Genomic DNA, 6,852 nt, shown 5'->3' with positions numbered 1-6,852 from the left:
TTCATTCGACTGCCCGGCCCCCGATTTGTGTCACATGAAAGCCGGCGTGATTGCGGCAAAATCCGATCACGTGTGCCAAAAACCCCTTTTAAATCCCTGTCCCAGTGGCGCAAAACGGAAATCGTCGGGATGTCCAACGAAAGTGCGGTACGCAGGGGCCCTTAGTAAATTGAATTCTATTATTAACCATTTGCTTGCATATGGACATCTACTGAAAAGTGAAAATAGAAAAATAAAAGTTTGATTAATATCTTCCTGCAACATGACCATCTGTATAACCAGAGCAGTGGCGTAACTAGGAGAGACAGGGCCCCCTAGCAGGCTACTGCATAGGGCCCCCCTTCCCACTTAAAAAATATACATATTAGTATACGCACACATGCGAGTTACGATCACATGTAAATACACTCATGTGCCCACACAGCATATACACTCACATACAGTGTATACAGACACCATGTATACATCACAGATACTGCATACATACATCACAGTATATGTTATATACATATTATGCTGGACAATGTGCAGTACAATATAGATATAATGGTGCATATCCTCCATTCTTTGTGACAGGTCGGATGACGGGGCCCCCTGAAGCTGCGGGCCCCATACCGGCTGCTATGGCTGGTACCGCTGTAGTTACGCCCCTGAACCAGAGGTATTTTGTGCACCTAGACATAAAGTTAAATCGCAGCAATCAGAGGATGTATGTGTGTGATCACTACCAGTGGCTTTCACTTTAGAGAAACAAGATGTAGGGCCTCTGCAAACCAATAAGGTTCAAGCAAATAGCAACACAGGAATGATAATAAATATGAAAAGTGTAAGTCATTAGATTTAATTACAGTGCACAGCCTTCAGAACATCTGTGTAGCACTTTCATACCACTATACGCTCTCCTGCTGTGGAGCAGTGGAGCATCAATAGCTATAAGTAGCCACAAGGCTACAACTTACAACATAGGCACACAGCAGCGATAGAGACTGGCAGATGAAATGTGATGATGACAGCAGCCTAGAAGAAGAGAGGAGTGCTTCAAAGGAAAGAGGAAAGATAAGTATCAGATATTTTTTTCCCCAATTTGACTGCAAAAGGGCTGCAGAAAAGGTGTCATTTTAAAAAGAGAGGCAAAATAGATGGGGCAATATGCATAGGGGCTACTGCAAATGGGTGGCCAAAAAAATGATGCATTGTAGGGCTAATAAAAGGGGTATAATACTTTGTGGCATCATTGGGGGTGGGGTTAGGACTATAAATAAATACAGCTACTGTGGTCAGGCGGTAAGACTTCTTCTTGCGGAGAGTTTGCCAATAGAGGCCACCGTGCAGGCATGTAAGACTTTAACTTACCTGTAGACATTAACTTACCTGCTGGTCCAGCCCCATTCACACCTAGCATAAACAATAACTTAAAATACACGGAAATGAATAAACACTAAATACCACAACCCCCACCCAACCGATTATCACATCCTAACCCAAACCAATAAACAAAGACAAACATAAATAAATATACATAATAAATAAATACACATAAACCCACCCCACACCCTCTAATAACAAACCACCCCACACAGATCACATCCCACACCCGTTTTTTTTTATACACATAACACTACACTAAATTAGATCCCTTGCCCACAACCTCCCCTTCTCCTCAGACACTGGTTTAATGTCCAATGTCTGTGTTACGTAGGCCAGACCAGTGTCCCAAGGTCAGTTCATAAATCCCACCACCATCACCCCCCCCAATCTAACACTATGTCCCAAACCCCACTATATACAATATATACACTAATTACAACATAACTTAAATAAAACATAATACAAATAAAAGCTGAACAACATCTATACAAACCACATAAAGCCCAGGTTCGGCGCCTCCAAGCCCCTACATCACTATATGCTCAGAACACAAAACAAAAATCTACTGTGCAGCATCAACCCAACACCAGGAGCGGAGATGACAGACTAAGGGACACTAAAGGAGAACACCCTCCAAAGGAGAGAGGCCCTCCCCGTGCCCAGCCACTCATACTCCAGAGAGCGCACCTTCACCAGGTCACCCAGAATTTTCCTAACCTCCTCTGTAATCCCACATCATGTCATTAGGCTTCCTGAAAATCATGCTTGATGGTAAGGGGGCTGTCTTACCAGAGCTGCGGTTTCCTTGTCCCAACATAGGGACTGTGACACTGTGACTGTGGTAATCTTTATATATTTGTTATCCTAAATACATTTTTAGAATTATGCTTATGAGCCAATTCTGGAGTGGAGTGGAGAGAGTGGTCACTGGTGAAGCACATTGATGACTTGCTAGGCAGCATTTTCACACCTAGTGTCTGGGACATGATGGTGGCTGCTATTTTCGAGCCTGCAGTGTCATCCTCAGGGAACTAATGTATGGGAACAGTATAATGACCATAAGCAAATATCATAAAGAAAAGAAGGATTATTCTCGGGTGGCTAATGGGTGATATCTATGTGTAAAGGGACTTTTAAGAAAGCCTCATATTATTTCAATCCTCTATGAATAGGGTGACCAGAAGAAAAAAGAATAATGGAGCCTTAGGAGGGATTAATATTCTAGGAGAAGAGGAGGGGAGGGCCATGAGACTGAACGGGACTGTACAAAGCCTGAAGAATGTAAACACACGCTGAGAAGAAGTGTGAGGCAGCAAGAAGTGAAAGCCAAGGAGAGCAGCTCCATAGGAGGAACCGAGGGAGGGGAGAAGACGCTTCAGCACATTCGCTCTCTCCCTCAGCAGCTCCTTGTTCAGGTAGACACAAGCAGCGGTGGGGGCTCTCGTCTGTGGCTGCAGGTAAGTGGGCACTGTCGTATCTGTGTACTGGTACAGGGCACACTCAGCGGGTGACTACTCTTCTCCCACACTCACAGCAGCATCGTCCTTCATCCTGCTCACTCCATTGCCATTCATTGCCGCCTCCATGGGCATTACTAGCCGGCCTACACTCCGGATCACAGGGCACACATGGCATATATGTAAGTCATGGGGGAATGGACCTACCTAGGCATGTGAGCGGTTCACATGCAGCAGAGCTAAGTTTGTCATTTGTTGCAGATCAGTCTGTGGAAGATACAAAGAATTGTGTTCTGTGGGTAGTAAATGTCTGCTTGTCAGTGAGGGTTATAGGATGGAACATGCTGAAGTTGTCAGAGAGGTCCCATTCAGTAGTCCTATACCAGCAATGATTCTGAAATGTGATATTATATTAAATGATGTGGATTTTCACCCCATTATGTTACAGCACACAGGGGAATGACACATTCAGCTCTGCTACATGGTTTTAGCACATGGCTGTGTTATGTTTCTGCATGGTCATGGTTGCTGGAGGCGATTATTGCAATATAGTCTCTGCTCTCCTATGGGATATTGTATTCTGCAAGAACAAGCTTCTCTGCTCATTTATCCATGATGAGAAGTGTAACAGTATACAGTGAAGCCTCATCTGCCTTGTAGATGCATTATCCTGCACCGCTCTATATAATTCTGCATTGTGCAGATGACATGTAGAATTTCCCATTAATAACTGAGGCGTGTATTTATGAGGTGCTGTACGTCTTGTAATATTATTAGAATGACATCTAGGAGAGTGAACACTGTGCCTCTTATAGGGATAATTCCAAACTCTGGAATAAACCCATCCATAGGACAGAACATCATAGAGTGGAGTCTGGCTGACGGTGGACCTTGGTGACAACAGCTGATCCATAGAGTTCCTCAAAACAAATACCCCTCAGCTGCTTAGTGTAGAGGGGTTATCTTGATGAAAATAACCCCTTTTAATGTATATCTTTGTTGTCTCTCCGTGTTTGTGTGGGTTTCTGTCGGGTCCTCCAGTTTTCTCCCACACTCCAAAACATACTGGTAGTTTTATTAGATTGTGAGCCCCATGAGGACAGGGGCTGCGTAATCTTTGTGCGCTATAAAAATAAAGAATTATTATTGTAAATAGAGCTAGGTCTTCTATTCTGACAAATGTTTTCCAGGTGTTTCTCACAAGACACATAGAGGGGCATTTATTAATTTTGCAGGGTTGCGCTGAAACCATTCTATATTTTTCAGTGGGATGTAAATTGTGGCACAAGGGATTAAGGAATTGGTGAATGGACTAAAAGGTTTAGAACGACCTAGAACAGCTGTTAGATGCTCTTTTTTTGAACCACAAATTGTGCCAAAAAACAAGTTGGAAAAGTGCCAGAAAACTGGTGGATTTCACAAGCGGCGCCAAAATGTTGCGTCCGACAAGCCTAGAGTGCCTGCAAACACCAAAACTGTCGCACCAAGATTTCAGAAATTAAGGAGCAAGAGGCGCAGAATGGAAAAAATACAACACTGCCAGTTTTCCATTTGAAAGGCCATAATAAATGACCCTCATATAGTCATAAAACAGTCAGTGTCCTAGACACTAGACTATTCCTAGAGGAAGCTGTGTCATAAACATGATAAGCTATTTGGTAATATGGGTCGTGCAACATACATATGTCGGATGCATGATAAATGTGTCGCAGGGTCCGACTGTACACCGGACCGCCCCATGTGCAGAAATTTGTGTTGCTTCAGATATAGTGCAGCCGCTACACAAATGAGTAGCGTGCGACACATGTGTCTCGGACCCTTCTTATGTGCAAGCAGTTAGCACGAGAGAAGGGCCTTTGTAAATATGCCCCAATTTACTGCTCTTCACGTCATAGAAGTCAATAGAGAGATCTATAGTTTTGACAAAAGTCACCAAAAATATTTTGCCTATTGACTGCTGTGAATTGAACCCCACTTCTTTACTGATAAGTGCCCCCTCACATATCCTTATAGTATATACGGGGTTTGTATATATGCGGTATCATCATAGGAATAGATCTGTATGGTTACAATAAATTATGACTGAAAATTTGTATGTGACACAGTTATACATTATGACTGCTGCGTGTGATATTTCACTTTCTCTTCTACCACTCACTGTAGAGCAAGACTACTATAAAGCATTCCGGTCTGACTGGTGTTGCTGGAGATCAGACAGCCCGGCCTTGGTCAGGCATGCTGTTCAGTGTAAATAGCTTAGAGTATATAACTTTCTGTAACTTAGAACTTTGTGACATACCCCTCTTTTAGGTAATCTGTGTGTCCACAATACCTGCCCCACATATCTTTACAGTATATACTAAATTTGGTGTTAGTGATACTACTTAGCAATAAAGGGAATTGCAAAAAGATAATAAATACAATCCATTCTCTTTAACCCTATTGAACTGCACCACCTAATTAAGTGTCCGTGATGAAGCCCGTCACACATCCTATTTTCACACAGACCAACGCTTTCACTTTTTTTATTGTTTTGCATCCAAAATGCATTTAGGTTAGTGGGGGTCCAAAACCAATGCACAGACTTTCATGTAATGTCTAGTTTTTGTTTAAGCAAAATGGATACTCTAAATAATATTCAGTAGTTAATCACTTTTTACTTTACATAGAACAATAGTGGTCTTAGACATAGCAATTGCTGTTTAGCAGAGGTGTAGTTTGTAGGGGGCAAGGTGAACAGTGGCCAGTGGTCCAGGTCCACTCACATGTTGGAGCCCAACTATTTACTAGCACCAGAGATCCAGGACACAATAGGGCTCATTTTACTTTCATCTAACTGTTCTCCTTATTGGAGGATCGCACGGCTTGGACAGGTATTTTGCAAATGTCTGCGCTGGGATTGTGTCGCACGCAATCAGATTTTCTGGCTTCCATGCAACACAAATCGGGGGTGGGACGTCGGACAATCTGACTGATTCAGACTGAGGGTGGGATTTAATTTTCAAATTGTGTCGCGAGCCCAAGCACTTACATACACCACTTAAAAGATGGTGAACTCTGTCAGTCCTGAGCGGGGAAGTGACACATGCAGAATATCAGGCGTACAATCTTAGTGAATCACAGCACAGTGCATTATCGTCAGACAATGCAATTTCAATGAACTCCAGCGGTTGGGTTAGTAAATGAGCCCCATTGGCCCAGATTTATCATAAGTAGTGCAAACTGTACTATGTGCCATTTGCCTCATTAATGTGCAGAGTGCGCCAGATTGTTGAATACTGGTCTAAGATCTTCATTAATTTAATACACCATGCACCCTGTCTCCTTACAATAGCTATTCAAGTATTGTTACAAGTATGGATTGAGAACTCAGTTTTCATTATTTTGAGTCATAAAGGTATCTCTGCTCTATATAGAAGTAGGCTGCTTTATACTGACATAGTTCAGCAATAGTACTAAACACTTTTGCAACAGAGCTCTATCGCTGAGGTCATGTTGATGGGGTGTTGCCTATATTAGACAGTTTCCACAATTGTAGACTTCATCTCCATTGAGCTTCTGGTCAATCAGAGAGGAAGAGACAGAGACATCAAAGCAGGCACCCAATTGAAACATAGAATGCAAAACTGTAAGAGTTTCTTTATTAGATTACAAGAACAATATTTGGCAACTACTGTCTAAAGCGGTGCTGGTAGGTGATCTAGGTGCTGTGTTTTACAGTGTAAGGACCTTTGGAAAATCTTCAAAAGTCCTGGAAAGGCTGTGTTATATATAAGAACCATTTCAAGAACCGGCTTTTATGTAAGAATTTTGGGCTGGAGGTTCCTCTTTGTATTATCTCTTTATGCCATTGCTTGGGTGGCCATGAGCACCCAGAAGCCTTGGGTCCCAGGCTACAGCCCAGATTACCCATATTATAATCCACTGCTGAGTATTACTAGAAAACATTTCAGAGTGTAAAGCATATTAGGGGGGAATGAAGGGAGCAAAAGTAAGTTGAGAAAGAAGCACTTTTCTCTGTTATGAT

At 42.5% G+C, this 6,852-nt stretch overlaps 1 protein-coding gene across 7 annotated transcripts in view; it reads left to right on the top strand.

Moving 5' to 3' along the window:
- Positions 1-2,560: 2,560 nt before the first annotated feature.
- Positions 2,561-6,852, top strand: part of TMEM150C (transmembrane protein 150C) — a 138,964-nt gene continuing 134,672 nt past the window's right edge. For 3 of the 7 annotated variants that reach the window (XM_072114694.1, XM_072114711.1, XM_072114718.1), the window contains exon 1: positions 2,566-2,825. The gene's annotated coding sequence lies outside the window, so the exon portion shown is untranslated. Of the gene's footprint in view, positions 2,826-6,852 lie in introns of all 7 variants that reach the window. The other 4 variants (XM_072114702.1, XM_072114726.1, XM_072114737.1 and 1 more) reach the window with 3 other exon arrangements.

This window comes from Engystomops pustulosus, chromosome 1 (assembly GCF_040894005.1).
Source record: "Engystomops pustulosus chromosome 1, aEngPut4.maternal, whole genome shotgun sequence".
NCBI classification, from domain to species: domain Eukaryota; kingdom Metazoa; phylum Chordata; class Amphibia; order Anura; family Leptodactylidae; genus Engystomops; species Engystomops pustulosus.
Note: the sequence above shows the minus strand (reverse complement) of the source record. Positions and strands in the feature narration are given on the sequence as shown.